Here is a 22,852-nt window from a genome sequence, read left to right on the forward strand (position 1 = left end):
TAAATAACAAATTCACTATACTTTCTAAGGCGTGTGCTGACCAAAATTTTCTGTGAGCAAACAATGATATAGGCTCCACGATGGCTATTGGTTTACTGTTAAGATGTAAAATAAATGATAAAATCTATTTTTTCTTATTAACTTAAACTTTTGTGTGGTGATTTTACATGAAGTAGAGATATTGAGTTCGAATCCTGATTCTACACTCTATCTATTTAATTAAATATTCCATATGGTAGGCCATCTATTGAGGGAGAGTGTTAAAATATAAAATAAATAATAAAATTTATTTCTTCTTATCAACTTAAATTTTTAAGATAATTGGTGATTTCACATTTACCTGCAGACTGACTATACAAAACTTCCAACTGAAGCCAAATTCCCCTAAATTGGTTTATTGAAACTGTAAAAGTAATAAGTAGATAGTAGCCTAAGATATGCACGATGGCAAGCTTTCGTGTCAAATAGCAGCTACAAACAAGCATAAAGCAGTTGCATTCTCCCAGAAGAAACTTCCATTTTTAAGTTAAAAACAATAAAGTAAAACTCGACATAAGAAACAATTTGAGGTTACACAAAAGCATATTAGAAGCAACATGAATAGAAAAAGGAAAAAAAAAAAAAAAAGCAATGAATTTCTTATCCCGGTACCACCAAACAAAGAATAAACAACCACCCCTTTTTAAGGGCAAACAAACACACAATTTTAAACATGGTGAATAAACAAAGATTCTTTTCACTAACCAGGTCAGATACATATTGGAAAGAGTTTTACTACTTATTAGTCACTATTCACGGCTGATCTGTAGCACACATTATATGTCATCATCTTATTATTATTATTTTTAAACAAAACCTCATCTACTGAGATCACATTCACGCGATAGCACCCCCTACCCGATTCTCTCTCTCAGCTCACCCTGCCCCGCTGTGCGCCACCTGTAGTGCCACCGGCCACCACCATCGACTCCCCCTCATGTCGGCCACCTCCAGCCAACTTCAAGTCTCCACGATAGCCCCTACGCGCATCCCTCTCTCTTAACCCGAAATGGGTTCCCCTACATGATTTCTCCATCTCACTGTTGCTACTGCTGCCGTCGTCAGCCTCCAGCCCTACTGTCGAGTAGCACCAAGTGCTTGACCTCCTCCCTAGCCACCGTCAAGCTTCCATAGCACGGCAGCCCTTCCTCTCTCTTTCCTGAAGTGGGTTTCTCCTCCCATGGGTTTCTCCTCCCATGGGTTTCTCCACTCATTTGGCCTAGATCCGCTGCCCTCCAGCCACCGTGCCGCCTTCCCTTTGCCACCACCAGCTCCATCGCACCTCCTTCAGCCCTCCATGCTCAGCCATGTCTCCAATTTGGCCTAGATGCGTGACGCGGGGGTGCGGGTGGGGGAGAGGATGGCGATGCAGGATCGGGGTGGGGGAGAGTTTGCACGACGCGGGGGTGAGGGTGAAGACCGAACTTCAAACTGGTGAAATCTGAGAGAGGAATTTGCTTTTTGTTGCAAAGACAAATTAATTATTTTACTACGCCACGTAGGGTGTGATGCGGCCACTTCCAAACAATAGTTGCTCTCCATATTTTTTCTATAGGAAACTCCTTGTCTGATTCCCATCGCCATAAACAGTCAAAGGCTCCTTCATTAATGCCTACATAATCAACCACAAAAATCATCATTAACAAACTAATAATGAAAGACAAAACAGCTAGCTAGCTAGCTCATATTTCCCATTAAAACAAAAACAAAGACTAGAACCCTGAAAGTTTCTGCGACCTACCTATGCAACAAAATTGCACACAACACGACCATCATCTATGCACATTCTAGGCCCATAAGTGTTAAATATTCTTGCAATCCTCACCTGCAAATACTATTACAATACTGCTACCATTTAACACTAATTTACTTAATGTATAATTATAATAACATGTAATACTAATGAACAAACACTAATATATAAATTTATAATAACATGTAATACCAATATATAATAACTAAAACATAATAACATGAAAATTTTATACAACTATATCTTATATAGTTAGTTAAATCCAATAATATACTACCATGAGCTAATTATTATAAAATAATATATTTATACTATAATATATATAGACTAAATTGACTAATAATAGTTTAGGATATGTAAGCATCATACTCACGACCACATTGAAAAAAACCTTTTCTCGTTCCTTTCAACATCATTGAATACCAAATATTCGAAATGCAGGCATGAATTAATTCACAGAAAGGAGCAGAGAATCCAAAACAACGGAGGACCTCCAACAGAAAATTCCAATCCACCTGATCATATGCTTTGGCCGTATCAACTTTAAGCATGATATTGCCACCATGGGAAGTCTTATTAATGGATTGAACCATTTCCTGAGTAAGACTAATATTTTCGAATATGCTCCGCCCAGGAATAAAGGCACCTTGCTCAAGGGATATCAATTTGGGAAGAAGACTTGTCAGACGGTTAACAATAATTTCGGAACAAATTTTATAGAAAATTGAACAAAGACATATCGACCTAAATTTATCAAATTGGAATAAGCACGATGAATGAAGCCAAATAAAACCTTGGAAGATTTTTAGAGAGAGACAATTATGAGAAAGCTTCCAAGACATCCATCTTCACCACCTCCCAGAAGCTCTTAAAGAAACCTGCACTAAAACCATCTGGTCTCGGAGAATTGTTTATTGGAATAGAAGAGATAGCCTCACTAACTTCATCCATGGAAGGAGTGCAATAGAGACAGACACAATCCTCTTCTTCAATAACTGGCGAAATTAAATAAGATAAATCTGGAAGTTCTCTTGATTGATTTGTATCTTGAAGAAAACCAGAAAAATAATCGACGGCATCTTGATGAATGGCTTTCAGTGATTTAAACTCAATCTCGTCTGGAGTTCTCATCTCTTGAATTCTTTTACGCCTTTTATTAGCTAAAAAAACATGAAAGAATTTAGTTTATTGCCTTCCATCTTCCACTTGATTTTAGCCATTTGAGCTAACCTAGTATCTTCCCTACGCTTGCAAGAAGACAACTCGGCAGAGGACAACACAAGCTCCCTTTCGACATCTTCATCCCAATCGCTTTGCAGACAAAATTCAAGTGCCTCGACCTTTTCTTCAAGAGCAGCATTATGATCATTGGTCCGCCTAAGCGGCCGCTTATTCCATTCACGAAGAGCCACCTTAACCTTCTTAAGTTTACTAGCAAGTTTTACAAGCCTCGTGCCTACTGTTGGTTCAAACCAAACATACTGGACAAAATCCATAAAATCAGGGTGATTAACTCACATTTGCTGAAATTAGAACGTAGATAGGCCATAGGAATAAGGATCCTTAAGGAACTCTATGAACATGGGACAGTGATCCGAAGTCGTCCTCAGCAAATATAAAAAAGTCGCATTACGAAAAGTGGAAAGTAAATTAGCATCAAGGAGCACTTTGTCCAGTTTAGCCCAAGTTCTAGATAAACCATGCTAACCATTGCACCAAGAGGACTTGCTTCCTTGTGATTTCATATCAATCAACCCATCCTGGTGAATCCATCAATTGAACGCATCCATCGCAGCTCGTGGCCTTGGTTTACCACCCCTCCTTTCCAAGTCAGAGCAGATAATATTGAAATCTGCAGCAAATAAGCAAGGCTCTGCACCCATACGACTCGAACTGAGCTCCTCCCATAAAATCTGCCTATCAGTCATATTACACTTGGTGTAGATAAAATTACCCAGAAAATGAGAAGGACCATCTGCAATACTTAACGACATAAACTAGGATCCCATACGGTCAATCTGCACGTCTAGATCATCCATCCAAAAAATTCAGATTTTCCCACCAACTTCCTCATTAGTAATAACATTATCAAAGTGAAGAACCCACGTATACCTTTGAGCTTTATCAAAATTCTAGAATGGTTCCATCAACACAACCATCTTCGGCTTGAACTTTACGAGCAAATTCTTTAAACGACCCTTGGATGTACCGATCCCCCTAATATTCCAAACAAATATGGGACCTATCATAGAGAAAATTTTGTGGCTCAAGTGAGAACCCTAGTAGAACTCCTGACTTTCTCAAAATGTCTTTTATGGTATTTCCTCTTCACGGCTTCACCCTCTATTTCAATATGGTAATCTTTGTCCTACTGAAAAACTTCTGCATGTAATTCAGGTTCCAGATCCGACATCGACCCCTCTTCCAAAAAGAAAGCATCCTCCTAGGATTGATCATCATCCCTCTGCTCTATTTGTTTACCCTTAAGAATTGCGTCTGCAATCCCCAACCTGCCTATGTTCACCTCAGCCTCCCTCAACAGAAGAGAATTGTCCTGTATCACATCAACCTTCTCAGGAATAATGTTATTCTTACTTTTCTCAACAGAACACTCAATTATCATTGCCTCACCATGTTCTTTACCCTTTCCCAACTCTTCAATCAAAATGAGTGATGACGATTCCCCTGTTCCCAGATTGCTCGCAGGTTTCATGTTCTCTTCTACAACTTTCTCCGCATTAACAGAAGGGAGTTTTGTATCTTTTGGTTCTTCAATAACAGGATCTTGTTGCCGAGAATACTTTGGCTTCAGATAAATTTTTTCTAGCACGACAAGTCCGCGCGTTATGCCCTTGAATTTTGCACTTAGAATAGAACGTTGGCAAAGTTTCGTATATGATTTCTTGCTTTCGGCTAGACACCATCCCAGGAGTCCCAATCAAGAAATGAGAGAGAGCCACCTTGGTAGCATCTATCTCCACACATATGGGCACCATCGATGCGAGTCGCACACCAAGTGGGGTTATTACGCCTAATGAATCTTCCTATGAGGGTTGTGAGAATTTATAGAAAGGATTCATGGTAATAGTTAGGAGGCAAATCTGGCAAGACAATCTAGACCAGAACAATCAAAGGTTCTTCTTCTTCCTTAAATTCTGGGGTCCAATGAAAAGCACGGTATGGAAACCCATCAATGTCGCAAGCTTCACATGACAGAGCCTTCATGAAATCTTCCTCTAATGGCATACGTATAAATACATTTCAAGGACGCTGCATAGTAGAAACCACCGAAGTGCCGTCCAGACTCCATCGATTACGAATGAAAGCCCGACATCCAAAGAGGGGTGTTGCCAAAGAAATTTCAGAACTATGGAGAACCTAAAGGGTTCTACTGAACGAGATATTTCCTCCTTTGAAAATTGAAAAAATAATTCACCATCCTTAATTTTCGGCACACTGTGTGTCACAGACAACTCGGGAAGTGGCTGGGGCACCAACAAGATGAGATCCACGAATGAGTGTCGACCTGTGTTTTTAGCGACTGCCATGCAGCCTTACGTAAATCTTGAAACAAACCCTAGAAGAGCACCAAAGGGAAAAAAAAGAAACAGTTTGGCAGAGAGGTACTCCCAAGCTCTAGACTTTTGAAGCATAGTGTGGCGGAGAGCAAGATTGGGCAATTTTCCCAAGCTCAATGTACTCAGATTTCTCATCTTATGTACACCGATGACATTGTGATTTTTCTGAATGATAGTAGGAAGTCTGTTAGGGAACTCTTATTAGTCTTCGACAAGTATGGATCTTGGTCAGGCCATATGATTAATAAAGAAAAAACTTCCATGTTTTTTCTAAAAGTATTTCTTTGGTCAGTAAGAGAGTTCTCAAAAAGTTGACGGGGTTCTCGGAAGGCTTTTTTCCCTTTAAATATCTAGGGTTTCCGATTGTTTTGGGGCGTCTCAAGCATGTGCATTTGGAGGAGATGGTTAATAAAGTCTGGAGTAAAATAAGTGGTTCGAAAATGAAGATCCGGTCCTCGGGTGGCCGTCTGATCCTTCTTCGGCATGTGCTTTCTAGCATGACTTTACATTTGTTTGTTGTTTTGCAGTTCCCCAATCTATTATCAAAGCTTTAAACCGAATGATGAGCATGTATTTTTGGGGTGAGGTGAATGGTAAAGGTAAAAAAAAAAAGTGGGTGGCATGGGACAATATTTGTAAGCCAATTGAGGAAGGTGGCATGGGATTGCGCAACATGGGTGATATGCGAAAAGCCTTGCACATGCGTTTGCATGGAACTTAATTCAAGGTAAGTCCTTATGGGTTAGTTTCTGTAAGGAAAAATATGTGGGTTCTTCCCCTTGGTCCCTCATTGACATGAATAAAGGAACGTGGTTTTGGAAAATGATCGTTAAAAGTCTCCCCGGTGTCCTTAATAATTCAAAGTGGCGTGTTAGAGATGGGAACATTTTATTTTGGTATGATAAATGGAGGGATAGGGATCTATTAATTGATGATTTCCAACTTGTCAGAAGCCCGTTGCATAAGCTTAAGGATTGCAAGATGTCTAATATTTAGGATGCGGAGCTGCTGACAAGTTTAGTGGGCCAAGATAATGTAAATGACATTATTGAGGCTTTGGCCGGTTGTAAGGGGGTCCAATGTGTTGATTTGGATGAAGCATGAGAGTGACAGTTTTACTACTAAGTGAGCTTGGGATTGCATTCGCATATAAGGTTCAAGTATGGAATGGCATCCTTGAATGTGGCATAAGTTGCTTCCTCTAGAAATTTCGGTTTCTATGTGGAAAGCATGGAATATGGCTTTGAGTGTTCATGATTGTCTTCAACATATTGGGGTCCCGATAGTTTCTTGATCCGATTGTTGTGATGAAGGTAATTATGAAGATCAGAATCATGTGCTGTTTGAAGGGGCTTTTGCTGCTAAGGTTTGGCGTTATTATGGAGCTATCTTTTGTCTTCCTTTTGGTCGTAATTGGATGGAGATGGTGATGGCTTGGTTTCGACGTGCGTCTTTCTCTTCTCAAGTGGGGCTCATTGTGGGGTTTCTTCCTTCTATCATTACTTCACATCTTTGGCATAGAAGATGCACTGCTCTAATGGAGGGTCGTCTAGAGTCTTTCAGTTCGGTTTGGCATGCCATTAAGCTTTGGATGGGTTCAGTGTGTCAAGACATGAATAAGGTTACAAAATGTTCTAGGTAAGATTAAGCAGATTTTGCAGGCCTTGCAAATTTCGGCTTTGGTTCCCTCAAGACAGTATTTACAGCTAGTGGCTTGGCAAAAGCCCATTCAAGGGTGGTTTAAGTTGAATACAAATGGCAGTAGTCTTGGTAACCCAGGCTCTTCAAGGGTGAGTGGTATTATTAGAGACGACTGAGGACATTTGGTTCATGCCTTTAATTCTCATATAGGTTTCGGTTCGAACAATAGAGCTAAGTTGTTAGCTCTTATGTAGGGTCTCAAAGCCTATAAAAACCTGAGGATAAATTTTGTGAAAATTGAATTAGATTCTCATGTGGTGGTCTCATGGCGGAATAGGAGGAGATGTGGCGTGTGGTACTTGGAGGATTTTTGGGAGGATATTCTTGCCCTTAGTGATTCTATGGTTTGCATGGTTCGGAATGTTTATAGGGAGGGAAATAAAGTTCATGACTGGTTGGCTCGGAGTGGTGAAGTTGGTCTTAATTCAATTTCTCATATAGGTTTCGGTTCGAACAATAGAGCTGAGTTGTTAGCTCTTATGCAGGGTCTCAAAGCCTGTAAAAACCTGGGGATAAATTTTGTAGAAATTGAATTAGATTCTCACGTGGTGGTCTCATGGTGGATAGGCGGAAATGTGGCGTGTGGTAGTTGGAGGATTTTTTAGAGGATATTATTGCCCATAGTGATTCTATGGTTTGCATGGTTCGGCATGTTTATAGGGAGGGAAATAAAGTTGCTGACTGGTTGGCTCAGAGTGGTGCAGTTGGTCTTTCTCGCTTATCTTGTAACCTCAGGTGTCGAAATTTGCAAGGCTTTGGCCAGTTGTAAGGGGGGTTCGATGTGTTGATCTGGACGAAGAGCGAGAGTGGCAGTTTTACTACTACATCAACTTGGGATTGCATTCGCATACGAGGTTCAAGTACGGAATGACATCCTTGGATGTGGCATAAGTTGCTTCCTCTGGAAATTTCAGTTTCTATATGGCAAGCATTGAATATGGCTTTGAGCGTTGATGATCATCTTCGACGTATTGGGATCTCGGTAGTTTCTCGATGTGATTACTGTGATTAAGGTAATTATGAAGATCAGAATCATGTGCTGTTTGAAGGGGCTTTTGCTTCTAAGGTTTGGCATTATTGTGGCGCTATATTTGGTATTCCTCTTGGTCATAATTGGATGGAGACGACGATGGCTTGGTTTCGACGTGCGTCTTTCTCTTCTCAAGTGGGGCTCATTGTGGGGTTTCTTCCTTCTATCATTACTTCACATCTTTGGCACAAAAGATGCACTACCTGTATGGAGGGTCATCTAGAGTTTTTTAGTTCAGTTTGGCATGTCATTAAGTTTTGGATGAGTTCAGTGTGTCAAGACATGAATAGGGTTACAAAATGTTGCAGACAAGATTCGCAGATTTTGCAAGCCTTGCAAATTCTGGCTTTAGTTCCCTTAAGACAGCATTTACAACTAATGGCTTGGTAAAAGCCCGCTCAAGGGTGGTTTAAGTTGAATACAGATGGCAGTAGTCTTGGTAACCCTTGCTCTTCGGGGGTGGGTGGTATTATTAGAGACGATTGAGGACATTTGGTTCATGCCTTTAATTCTCCTATAGGTTTTGGTTCAAACAATAGAGCTGAGTTGTTAGCTCTTCTACAGGGTCTCAAAACCTGTAAAAACCTGGGGATAAATTTTGTGGAAATTGAATTAGATTCTCACGTGGTGGTCTCCTGGTGGAATAGGAGGAGATGTGGCGTGTGGTACTTGGAGGATTTTTGGGAGGATATTCTTGCCCTTAGTGATTCTATGGTTTGCATGGTTCGGCATGTTTATAGGGAGGGAAATAAAGTTGGTGACTAGTTGGCTCGAAGTGGTGCGGTTGGTCTTTCTCGCTTATCTTGTAACCCAAGGTGTTGAAATTTGCAAGGCTTTGGCCAGTTGTAAGGGGGGTCCGATGTGTTGATTTAGACGAAGCGCGAGAGTGGAAATTTTACAACTAAATCAGCGTGGGATTACATTCACATATGAGGTTCAAGTACGAAATGGCATCCTTGGATGTGGCATAAGTTGCTTCCTCTGGAAATTTTGGTTTCTATGTGGAAAGCATGGAATATGGCTTTGAGCGTTGATAATCATCTTCGACGTATTGGGATCTCGGTAGTTTCTCGATGTGATTACTGTGATGAAGGTAATTATGAAGATCATAATCATGTGCTGTTTGAAGGGGCTTTTGCTTTTAAGGTTTGGCATTATTGTGGCGCTATATTTGGTCTTCCTCTTGGTCGTAATTGGATGGAGACGGTGATGGCTTGGTTTCGACGTGCGTCTTTCTCTTCTCAAGTGGGGCTCATTGTGGGGTTTCTTCCTTCTATCATTACTTCACATCTTTGGCACAAAAGATGCACTACCTGTATGGAGGGTCGTCTAGAGTTTTTTAGTTCAGTTTGGCATGTCATTAAGCTTTGGATGAGTTCAGTGTGTCAAGACATGAATAGGGTTACAAAATGTTGTAGGCAAGATTCGCAGATTTTGCAAGCCTTGCAAATTCTGGCTTTAGTTCCCTCAAGACAGCATATACAACTAATGGCTTGGCAAAAGCCCGCTCAAGGGTGGTTTAAGTTGAATACAGATGACAGTAGTCTTGGTAACCCAGGCTCTTCAGGGGTGGGTGGTATTATTAAAGACAATCGAGGACATTTCGTTCATGCCTTTAATTCTTATATATAACAAATTAATTAGGTCATTCGGGTGGTCTGAAACAAGAACTTTAATTACATTTGGGGCTGTTTTTTTTTTTTTTCCCCATGTATGTTTCTGTTTGTGTATGATTATAATTAGAGCTAATATTTATTATTTGAGACTGTTTTTGGGACTAATGTATGTAAGTTTGTAACTATTTTTTGCAATGTATGTTACTGTTTGTGTGGGGCTGTGTTTTTGTCAAAAAATTTTTGGGAATGTTTGTGTACAACTAACCTGAACATGTGAGCCCCAAGTTGAGTTAATAGTTTTGTATTGTGCTTTTGGGCCTGTGTAACTGTGTTTTTGTCAAAACTTTTTTGAGAATGTTGGTATGATTTAATTACATTTGGGATTGTTTTTTGGACTAATGTATGTAGCTGGTTTTTATGGATTTTTAAGCGGTGGCACATAATAGTTGATGGGGAAGACATTCTCCCTCCAATTAAGGATTTGAAGGATACGAGGTTTTCGGAACCAATTTTGAAGATGCTAAAGGCAAAGAGAATTGTACAACCAACTCCTATTCAAGTGCAAGATCTTCCTGCGATTTTATCTGGGAGGGACATGGTTGGGATCGCGTTTACAGGCTCAGGCTCAGGCAAGACATTGGTCTTTGTGCTGCCAATGATAATGGTGGCGTTGCAGGAGCAGATTATGATGCTTATTGTTCCAGGAGAGAGGCCATTTGGTTTGATTATATGCCCATCAAGAGAGCTCGCAAGGCAGACTTATGAAGTAGCGGAACGGTTCTTGACTCCCATGAGGGAGGCTGGTTATCCAGAACCGAGGCCTTTGCTCTGTATAGGAGGAGTGGATATGAGAACGCAGTTGGATGTTGTGAAGAAGGGTGTTCATATTGTGGTTGCTACTCCTGGGAGGCTGAAGGATATTTTGTCTGCAGTTACATAAATGCCAATCTTAATTACTGATTTATAATATATTAGTGCCACTACTTTCTATGCAGGTATCTTACTTTAGATGAGGCAGATAGATTGGTGGATTTGGGCTTTGAAGTTGATATAAGAGAAGTTTTTGACCACTTTAAAGCTCAACGGCAAACTCTCTTATTTTCTGCCACCATGCCTACCAAGATTCAGAACTTTGCCAGAAGTGCTCTAGTAAAACCTGTGACAGTTAATGTGGGAAGAACTGGAGCAGTGAATCTCGATGTGATTCAGGAGGTCGAGTATGTAAAGCAAGAGGCCAAGATTGTTTACCTTCTTGAATGTCTGCAGAAAACCCCACCACCTGTTTTAATTTTCTGTGAGAACAAGGTTGATGTGGATGACATTCATGAATACCTCCTCTTGAAAGGAGTCGAAGTTGTAGCCATCCATGGAGGCAAGGACCAGGAAGAGAGAGAGTATGCCATTTCATCCTTCAAGGTAGCAAAGAAAGATGTCTTGGTTGTTACTGATGTTGCCCCAAGGGGTTGGATTTTCCTGACATTCAACATGTCATTAATTATGACATGCCTGCAGAGATCGAAAACTATTGCCACATGATTTATTAAGTTAATATATTTCCCTAGGATTATTATGTGTTCTAAATACACGTATGGGTGAGTACCGAGGAGGTTAGGTAACATGTATGTGTACGTACTAAGAAAGTGCTTAGTAATCTGTATTATCTAAAAATAGTCTAAGAGACTATTATAAATAACAAGGTCATGTACTTGTGAAAAGTCAAGATAAATAATTAAAAAAAAAAAAAAGAGATACGTACTCCAAATTATCCAGATAATTCCCTTGTTGTTCTTGTTCAAAATATTTACTTTATTTCCAACAAGTGGTACTAGAGCAGGTTCGATCTTACCAGGGCATTAACACTCAAGCAAGTAGTAGCCGGTAAACATTATGGCGGGTCTTGGAACTTCTCAACCTATTCCTATCTTTGGTGGTGAAAACTATGATTATTGGAGTATGAAAATGAAGATTTTTTTTTTCTATCACAAGACCTTTGGGATGTGATAGAGGGGTGTCAGCTTCTGCAGAAGGAAGTTCTAATGCAGTTGTTGAGAAAAATGAGAAACAAAAGGATACGAAGGCGTTGTTTGTGCTTCAACAAGCATTATTTTTCCTAGGTTGATAAGAGCCACATCTTCCAATTAGGCGTGAGAGATTTTGCAGCAAGAATTCCAAGGAAATTTAAAGATCAAGACCATCAAACTTCAAAGCTTGAGAAGAGAAATGGAGAATCTCAAGATGAAGGACTCTGAGAATGCTACGGAGTATAGCACCAAAGTGATTGAGCTTGTGATTCAGATGAGGCATATGGAGAATATATTATTGAGCAAATGATTGTTCAGAAGTTCTTGATTAGTCTCACTAAAAAATATGACCACGTAGTGGCAGCCATTGAAGAATCCAAGGATTTGTCTATTTTAACCATTACAGAACTTATGGGATCTTTGCAGGCACATGAGTAGAGATTGAGCAGAAGGAATGGAGAGTCTCTAGAGAATGCCTTCCAATCCAAAGTCAATCTGAAGAATCCAAAATCAGGTGACTACAAAAAGAAGAATAAAGGCCAATTCAAGGGTGAAACTTCTCAAAAGAAAGACAAAGGGAAGGCTAAAAATGATGAATATTCATCTTGCGGTATCTGCAAAAAGACCAATCATTTGGAGAAAAATTGTTTTCACAAGGGGAAGCCCCTTTGTACAAACTGTAAGAAGTTTGGTCATAAAGAAAAGATTGCTGATATAAGGAAAAAGAGCATCAAGCTAACTATTCTGAAGAAGATCATGAGCATTTGTTCTTTACTTGCCAAGCTGTAGTAGAAGAAGTCAATGATACATAGTTCGTTGATAGTGGTTATAGCAATCATATGATAGTTAAGAGCATCTTCATTGACCTAGATCTTTCTGTCAAGACTAAGGTTAAGATCGGGAATGGTGATCTGGTGGAGTCCAAAGGCAAAGGCACAGTGGCTGTTCAAACAAAGAAAGGTATTAGATTCATTAAAGATGTTCTTCTAGTCCATTCTTTAGACTAAAATATGTTAAGTGTTGGTTAGATGATGCAACATGGGTATTCTTTGCACTTTGAGGAAAATTTGTGTAGAATCTTTGATGAAAAACATGATGTGGAGATTGCTGAGGTAAACATGGGAGGAAGCATAAACTTTCCCATTGTTTGGCACTGTCCTAAAGCTATGGTGGCTACAGTTGATGATTCAACACTTTGGCATCAAAGATTTAAGCATTACAACTATAATGCCTTGAGGCTTCTTCATCAGAAAAGTATGATCAGTGACCTATCTCTAGTAGAAGCTAAGAATGTTGTTTGTGAATGATGTATGCTAGGCAAACAACATAGACAATCTTTTCCATTTGACAGTGCATGAAAAGCCATAAAACCTCTTGAGCTTGTGCATACAGATGTGTGTGGCCCTATGAGGACACCCTCTCAAAATGAAAATAGGTATTTCATGCTATTTATAGATGATTATACCATAATGACATGGGTGTATTTCTTGAAAGAAATATTTGAAGTTTTTTGTTTTTTCAAGAAGTTCAAGCAGTTTGTAGAAACTCGGAGTGGTCACAAGCTGAAAACTCTTCAAAGTGATAGAGGGACTAAGTACAACTCCCATTACTTTGATAAATTTTGTGAAGAAGAAGGAGTTGAACATCAGTTGATAGTGGCTTATACTCCATAGCAGAATGGAGTTTCTGAGAGGAAGAACAATTATGGAGATGGCAAGATCCATGCTTTATGAGAAAAACTTGCCAAAGATGTTCTGGTCAGAAGTAGTTAACACTGAAATGTACTTGCTAAACAGGTGCCCTACCAAAGTTGTGCCTAATCAAACTCCAATTGAAGCTTGGAGTAGTAGACAACCTTCAGTGGGATATCTAAAAGTCTTTGGTTGCGTGTGCTACATTCATGTACCATCTCAGAAAAGAACCAAGCTGGAGGAGAAAGTAGAGAAATGAATTTTTTTGGGCTATAGCACTCTTTCAAAAGGGTACAAAATTTATAATCTTAAAACAAAGAAGCTCATTACAAGAAGGGATGTTGTCTTTGATGAGCATGCAGTCTGGAATTGGGAGGGAAAGCAGGTAACAAGGCTGAGCATCACAATTCTAGAGGAAAATTCTGCTAAAGACCAAAATGTTGTAGAAGAAGCAGGAAAAACTCCACAAGTGACTGAAAAAGAAGAGCTTTCCTCACCAGAAACAACACCTAGGAGGATGAGACCTCTGAGTGAGATTTATGAAAGCTGTAATTTCTCTTCTATTGAGCCTAACAATTTTGCAGAAGCTTCTAAGGAAGTTGTGTGGATTAAAGCCATGGAGGAGGAGATGAAGATGATCAAGAAGAATAATACTTGGGAGTTGGTGAATCGCCCTATTGACAAAGAAGTAATTGGGGTGAAATGGATTTACAAAACTAAGCTAAATCCAAACAAGTCCATTAAAAAACACAAGGCAAGGCTCATAGCCAACGTCTATGCTCAGTAGTATGGAGTGGATTACAATGAAATTTTTGCTCTAGTTGCTCGGCTAGACACCATTCAAATCCTTGTGGCACTTGCAGCTTAGAAAAGCTGGAAAATTTACCAGCTTGATGTCAAGTCAGCATTCCTCAATGGAGAACTTGAAGAGGAAGTTTATGTTGATCATCCTGAAGGTTTCACGGAGGAAGAAGAGAAGATATTTAGGCTAAGAAAAGCCTTGTATGGACTTAAACAAGCTCCTAGAGCTTGCTATGGAAAAATTGATGGTTACTTTGTACAACAAGGGTTTGTCAAGAGCAAGAGTGAACCTACACTCTACATGAAAACCCAAGGAGAAGTTGACATTCTTATTGTTTCCTTGTATGTGGATGATCTGATTTTTACAGGAAACAACTTAGCCATGATCAGAAGATTCAAGAATGACATGATGAGTTCCTTTGAGATGAGTGATTTGGGGTTCATACATTACTTTCTTGGAATAGAGGTTTGTCAAGAAAAAGAAAGCATCTTCATTTCGCAGAAAAAGTACACAGAAGATATGCTGTTAAAGTTCAAGATGCTTGGATGCAAGACAGTTACAACTCCATTGGTTCCAAGTGAGACGTTAAAGAAGGAAGATGAAGTCAAGAAAGCAAATGCTGGAATTTATAGGTGTTTAGTTGGTAGTTTGCTTTATTTAACTGCCACTAGACCTGACATTATGTTTGCTACGAGTTTGTTGTCTAGATTTATGTAGAGTCCAAGTCAAGTCCACTTTGGAACTGCAAAGAGAGTCCTCAGATACTTGCAGGGAACAATTGACTTTGGCATTTTGTACAAGACTAGTTCTAATGCAAAGTTAGTTGGCTATACTGATAGTGATTGGGCAGGATCTTTAGTTGATATGAGGAGTACCTCAGGATATTGTTTGAGCCAATGAATACTTTCTTGGAGTTCAAAAAAGTAAAATAGTGTGGCACAGTCTACTGCAGAATCTAAGTATGTGGCAGCAGCAAGGGCTGCAAATCAAGCAATTTGGCTGAAAAGAATTTTGGGTGATATGGGAGAAAAGAAGCAAGGTTCGGTTGAATTATACTGTGATAACAAGTCAGCTATAGCAATCACAAAAAATCCAGTGTACCACAGTCAAACTAAGCATATTGCCATCAAATATCACTATTTGAGTGAAGTAGAAGCAAGTAGTCAAATTCAGCTCAAGTTTTACAGCACAGAAGAGCAATTGGCAAATATTTTTACAAAAACCCTACCAAGGGACATATTTCAGTTCCTCGGAGATATGCTTGGAGTTACTGGAAAACACATTAAGGAGTATTAAAGTTAATGTATTTCCCTAACTAGGATTATTATGTGTTCTTGATTTACTAAATACATGTATGTGTGAGTATCAAGGAGGCTAGGTACCATGTATGGGTACGTACCAAGGAGGCTAGGTACCATGTATGGGTGAGTATCAAGGAGGCTAGGTACCATGTATGTGTATGTACCAAGAAAGTGCTTAGTGATCTTCATTATCTAAAAATAGTCTAAGATACTAGTATAAATAACAAGGTCACGTACATAAAAAAAAAAAAAAAGGAGATATGTACTGTAGATTATCCAGATAATTCTCTTGTTGTTCTTGTTCAAAATATTCACTTTATTTCCAACAAGATTGGACGAACTGGAAGATGTGGCAAGACAAGTCACAAGAATAGCTACAACATTTATAAGCAAGAATCAGAGTGAGACAACGATTCTTGATTTGAAACACCTCTTGCAAGAAGCAAAACAGAGAATTCCACCTGTGCTGGTTAAGCTAAATGATTCGATGGAAGATGTAGAAGCAATTGCCAATGCAAATGGGGTTAAGGGCTGTGCATATTGTGGTGGGCTTCGTCACCGTATTCGGGACTGCCCGAAATTGGAACACCTAAAAAGCATGGCTATTTCCAGCTCCAGGGACTACTTTGGATCTGGTGGTTACCGATATTGACCGAGCTTATATTTGTAGAGATGTTCTTCACTTGGTCGAAAATACAGTATGCACTCTTTTGCATCTTGTAATTGCGCAACCAAAATAGAATGCTTGTATGTTCATGCATGATGCATTTGGGCATAAGGCCTCTAGAAATGGTCCCGATAACTTTGATTCAGTCGAATATCTGAATGTGTTGTATGTCAGCTAGAAACGTTCACAGTAACTTTCGTGAAGTGGAATCACATGTTGTGCATACTTTACTTAGATTTTGAAGGAAAGCTGGTGCATGGCAGGCATGAAGATCCAATACGCTTCTCTTGTCATTGTCATTACTAGCTCTAGCCTTGCTTCTCTTTTCTTTAGTGTAGCTTCATTTTTTTTTAATAATCAACTCGAAGGATGCAGATTTCATCATCACCAACTTATGTTCATCTACCTTATTGTAATTGGTAAACTATTTCAACAATATTCTTTTACCTGGGATACAAGCTACCTTCCATTACAAGCTGCTCCAAACTTAGTTTGAGCATTGGAGCAAGGTTAAAAGCTTTTTCCCGGTCACTTTTCCCAACGATTATTTTCGCTAGGATAATCGCTTGGAAAAATCTTATAAATCGCCACTATTGACTTTTTCCGATGATTTACAAATCACTGCATGTTCATCGATATTATCCCTCCACTTATGATCTACCCCCACAGAAGCCAAAAATCGCTGCTAAAAGGTTATCTTTTCTGGTGATTTTTTTTCACCGCAAATTCCACGCTGCAAATACTCATTTGGTTTGCCTATTAAATCACCGAAAAAATTTTTTGCGGTGAATTATAGTTGCCACAAATACTATAAAAATCACCGGTAATTAGGAGATCTAATTCTAACAGTCTAATTGAATCGCTGGGAAACGTTTTGCGGTGACTAATATAATATAAAAATCGCCGGTAAAAAGTATTTCAAACGATATAAGATCGCCGGAAATAAGTTTATTATACGAAAAAAATAAATTCCGGCCAATTTTACTCGCCGGAAAAGATATTTCACAAAATTTTAAAAAAAAAAAGAATCCACAACAACGAGAATAGAATCCTGATTTACAAAAAAATATGCATAGATCCTTGCTGCTCAACTTCAACCGTATTTGGAACTTAGTCATGGTTTAAGCAAAGTCTTCACTGCAACATGAAGGAAAGCCGAATGGTTTGACTTGGTGACAAGGATGACCAAAAAAGAAGTAAGGATTAAGGAACTGATATTCATCTTCAATACTATCATAGGGAGCAACATGAAATATTCAAAAAATAAAAGAAAAAATATAAATGAATTAAGTGGAAGTATTTGTGTGCATACATTACAATTGGTTAAATAACTTTGTACCAAAAAGGATGGAAAAGAAGACAATAAATTAAATGCCTCGTTCTCAGACCTATTGCTCCTTAAGGAAGTGGACGATAAGGTTCATTTATTGCATCGACTTCTTGGTCATACCAATCATTGAGTGTCTAAAAAATGAAACAATGAAAGAAGATTACATTAGATGAGTTTGAAGTTCTTATGGTGTTGAAGTGTAGCATTTTTTATGAAAAATGATTCTCTCAGGCGCTTTTGCGCACCAATGGCTGAGGTGGACTTAAATTTAATAAAACGGTGAGTCGTGAGATTGGGACTCATTTTGGTGACGCCTAAGGCCAAGAGAGCGAAATAGAGATTTCCCTCTCTCCCTCTCCCTCTTAGACAATTTGCTAAAGAAGAATTTTGATATGGGGTTGCATTCAAGTTTTGAAACTTTCATTGTATAATGACAGAGGCTTCAACCTCTTCTTCTCAAAAGAAGATGGCTCTGCAGGAAGAAGAAACCCAACAGCTACAAGCCCTCAAATGGTCCTTGATGGTCTCTTCTATGAGGAGAGTTTTGAGGAAGAATATGGTATCGAGGAAGAATGGAGGAAGAATGCTGATGAGAATGTGAAAAGGCACTTACTTTTCCGTTCAGTTTTGGTAGAGAATGACATGGTTTGGGATAATGATGAGCTTGTGTCCCTAATTATTAAAGAAGGAGAAACCCATGTTTGTCTGACTAGTCTGATCTCAATGGACCTTCGATGGTGGCTCGGAAAGAGGCTGTGGATTGGATTTTGAGGGTTAAGGTGCACTATGGGTTCTCTACTTTGACCGCTTTTCTCGCTGTGAATTACTTTGATACTTTTGCTTATGGCCTGCTTATGGCCTGATGTTTTAGCGGGACAAGCCCTGGATTAGCCATCTCGCCTTATTGTTTCTGTCATTGCCGATTTGAGGGTTATGAGCTATCTTCCTTCTGTATTAGCTACTGCAACAATGCTTTATGTTATTGAAGATGTTAAGCAATATAATCCCCTGGAATATTAGAACCAGGTTACTAATGTTCTTAAAATCGGTGAGGAAAAACTAAATGATTGCTACAAGCTTATCCAGGAAATATCTTACAGCCATGGCCACAATCATAATTGAAGTAACAAGCGAAAGCATCTGTCAACACCGGGCAGCCCAAATGGCGTTATTGATGCATCTTTCAGTTGTGATAGCTCTAATGACTCATGGGTTGTGGCATCATCATCCCCAGAGCCTTCTTTCAAAAAGAGCAGAGCACAGGATTAGCAGATGCGGTTGCCTTCACTAAACTGTGTTTGTGGGTGTTCTTGGTAGCACTCATTAATCTTTCATTGTCTTAATGTCTACTAGTAAACATTGTATCATAAATTTCCCCTTTTTCATATTATTGGTAGTATCTTTTTTGTAACTTGCAACTATGTTGTGTTCCATGATTTTAGTATTTCATTATGCTTAATCTTAAAAAAAAAAATGACATAGAGAACTGGAATGTGGAGGGAGGGAGGGACGAGAATGAACACAACGTGGCCTTTGGACAGATAGGTTGAGCTTCAGAGAGAGGTCGTAAAGGAATGGATCTGGGACAAGAGCAGGGAGTATGATACATGGACGCTAGTGGAGGATTCTATGAGGACGGTGGTAGTAGAGTTGGATGTAGAGGATCAAAGGAGGAGCTGAGAGAGGGTGAAGTCGGTGATGCATGTAGCTCAGAATCTCAGATATACAAAAGAAGAAAGAGAATCTCAGATATATGGAAGAAGAAAAAAGATGAGGGAATTTAACATTTGAGTCTGACTGTTGGTTTGAATTGTTGACTGATAAAGGTTTGAGAAGAAAGAAGAAATGTTTGATGGAGAATTTCTTCTATCGGTTTATATATATATATATATATATATATATATAAAAATAGCATCTGACATAGTATTAAAATAATAATTGCTACGCGGGTTGGTGCGCCAACTCGCTTGTACCTAGAAGAACTAATTTTTTATATCACTAGAATTATACCTGTGTATAGCCAGTTAGACATGGGCCATACATCACCATGCAAACAAGTGATTTGACAACATCCTCCAAATTCCAGTGAAAATTTCCTACCCTGAGAGTAAAATAAGCCCAAAGCATTTAGAAAATGAAAAGGCCCATAGCATTTAGAAAAAAAATATTATGAAATAAAATAAAACAAAATGCAGCTACACCCGAACAACTCATGAATATGTCTAGCTAAAACACAGGGAGAATGAGAAGTACATCTACAGACTTCATTATCACTTTTTAATTAAAAACCATTTAAAGAAGGATATGCAAATTTTAATTAAAAACCATTTAAAGAAGGATATGCAAACTATAAATAGAATGTTCATCCTATAATGTGGGGCATTTATACTGAAGATTTCCATCTACTTGAAACTGCTGATATTTTTCATAACTAACAAACATGGTTCGCCAGTTCAGAGCAAAAAAAAAAAAAAAAAACTAATTTATTACTAACTAGAGTATAGAGATTGACAAAGGGAAGAATCGAAACTCACAAGAGAGTGACAGAATAGTAAATCGCGTGGGGGCCGTGGGTTGCGAATAGAGCAAGGGAGAGAGGGAGGGCCTCGGGCTGCTGGGCTAGGCGTGGAGGAGAAGGGGGCTCCAACGGCAGACTAGCAATGGCGTCAAGGTTTGATTGGTGGCCAACGGCACCTCTAGCGGGGCCAATCATAGAGAAATCTGAGAGAGAGAGGTGATGCCAGATTCAGGGAAAATGATATTTCCATGTGGGGGCTAGGGGAGAAGGATGGGTGGCCGTCGAGGTGAAGTGGCGGTGGCGTGATGGGGTCGCTGGTGATGGGCTGTGCGTGGTAGAGGCTTGAGGGAGAAGAGTGATTAGGGAAAGGAGGGAGGGAGGGGGGGGGGGGGGGGGAGACGTCGCTGGAGGGAAAGAAATGAGGGGAAAAAGTTAGGCGCGAGGTTTAAATTTTATTAGCCTTTTCAACGCTTCTGATTCGCCACTAATAAGCTTTAATTGGCAACATATATTCTTACAGTGACACTAGTGTCGCCGTTAAATATTATTTGTTGCGGCGATTTTTCCAATCGACGGAAATTTAATGTCGCTACAGTTAAAAATACTTTATTACAACGACAAAATCACCGCAATAAGTACAACAGTTGCCGCAAAAGCGAATTGTACATTAATCTACTTCGTTATTTCTCAGTTAGCACTGACATTAAGCAGCGACTTGGAATTCACCCGAAATAAAGTCTAATTTTTTTCCAACGATTTTAAAATCAATGGAAAATGCTTGATTATTATTTGCGGCGATTTTTAAAGTTAAAAAATCGCTGCAAAATGCCACTTTCGTAATTTTAGCGATTACCAAACCGTTGTAACAAGTTTATTAATCTACTGGCAAATTCTTTCGTTGCAAAAAGTGAAAAATCGCTGTAAAAATACCAATTTAGTAATTGCGACGAATATGTACATCGCAAAAAAGTGAAAAAATCACTGCAAAAGACCAATTTCAAAAATTTATGTAAAATGTTCACGACGATATAAAAATCGCCGCAATTAAAGACATTATGCGGCGATTTTATTCCCAACAGACATAAAATTGCCACAAAAAACCTTATTTCTTGTAGTGAAAAGGATGAGGCAAAACACATTGCGAACCTTCCCCTCCTTTTATCTTTCCGTCAACAGCTTGCTACGCAAATGATACCAAAAAAGAGCTAATCACTTGCAGAGACATGGGAAAATAGTACAAGCTACGACTGGACTCGATCAAGGCCAAAGCACATTAGTTGCATCAAAGCTAAAAACTAACAAAAATGGCAACTGCAATGGCCAAAATTGGAATGATGACAGATTTGAATCCCAAAGCAAGACCAAATATAAGTTAGAAAGAACATTAATGGCCGTGGCAGCTCCAGTCCTGCATTTTCAGGAAGAAAAAAGGGTAGGCTTTTGGAGATCGGATACCACTTGGTGGATATATGCCTGGAAGGAAGGATGGAAGAATGATAATTATTAAGCATGTTTCCCTCTGAATTCCATGAACTAGTTTCATTGAATATATTTTTTTTAGATAAAGATATTTCAAAACTATTTATCCCGACTAATATCTTCATCACGTTTGTTCTATTTTATCTTTAACAAATGATAAATACACCATCGTAATTTAAAAAATGACAAGTTAGAGTCGGAGTCGGAGTCAGAGGTTTTTTTTCCCCGAGAAGTAGGAGTCGGAGGTGGAGTTGAACCAACTTTGACTCCACTTCAATCCGACTCTAACTTTGTCATCTGACTCCGACACTGATATTATATAAATATATATTTGTTTTCCTATATATTAATCATAAAACTTTTATATAATTATATTTTATATAGTTAGTTAAACTCTATACTATACTAGCATGAGCTCATTATTATTAAATAATATATTTATACTATAAAATATATAGACTAAATTGATTAATAATAGTTTAGTATATGTAAACATTATACTATTACAATATTAATTACTACCATGTAACAATAAATTACTTATATATAAATATAATAACATGTAATACTAATATATAATAACTAAAGTATAATAACATGTAATAGTAATGTATAATAACTAAAGTATAGAAACATATAATAGTAATATATAATAACCAATGTTCCAATATATAATTTATAATCACTAGTGACTAGTATAATAAATTAAATATAGAATACTAAGTCTAGTATATAATTAAGTTAGAAACTAATATAATAATATGTAATACTTTAGTATAACAATACTAAATTTTAGTATAACAATATTAGTATAATAATTATATTTAAATTTTAGTCAATATAGTACAAGTCAATTTAAATAATAATTTTCATTAATTAATACTAACAACTAAATTGAGTGATGGAAAAAATTATAAAAACCATAAATAAAATGATAAGTCGATAACATATAATTAGACACTATAATATGATAAAATGTTAAAAGTATTATATGAATCTATGATAAGTGATTACATATAATTAATAATAATAATTAATACTAACAATTATAAAAACTAGAAATAAAAAAACTTAGGGTTAAAAGCCTAAACAAAGATTAAGATTAAAGTTTGGTTTGGATAGTGAAATGAGATGAGATGATTTTAGATGAAAGTTGAAAGTTGAATAAAATATTATTAAAATATTATTTTTTTAATATTATTATTGTTTTGATATTTGAAAATGTTGAATTGAAATTTGAAAAAGTTGTAATGATGAGATGATATGAGATGGTTTCTAAATCAAAATAGCCCCTAAAATTAAATTTAGTGTATCCATAAAAATCAA

The 22,852-nt window shown here is 38.1% G+C and overlaps 2 pseudogenes; both read left to right on the forward strand.

Annotated features, from left to right (window-relative positions):
• Positions 1-9,118: 9,118 nt before the first annotated feature.
• On the forward strand, positions 9,119-16,184 carry LOC121262034 (annotated as a pseudogene).
• Positions 16,185-17,959: 1,775 nt separating this feature from the next.
• On the forward strand, positions 17,960-18,392 carry LOC121262035 (annotated as a pseudogene).
• Positions 18,393-22,852: the final 4,460 nt, after the last annotated feature.

This window comes from Juglans microcarpa x Juglans regia, chromosome 4S (genome assembly GCF_004785595.1).
Source record: "Juglans microcarpa x Juglans regia isolate MS1-56 chromosome 4S, Jm3101_v1.0, whole genome shotgun sequence".
Lineage (NCBI taxonomy): Eukaryota > Viridiplantae > Streptophyta > Magnoliopsida > Fagales > Juglandaceae > Juglans > Juglans microcarpa x Juglans regia.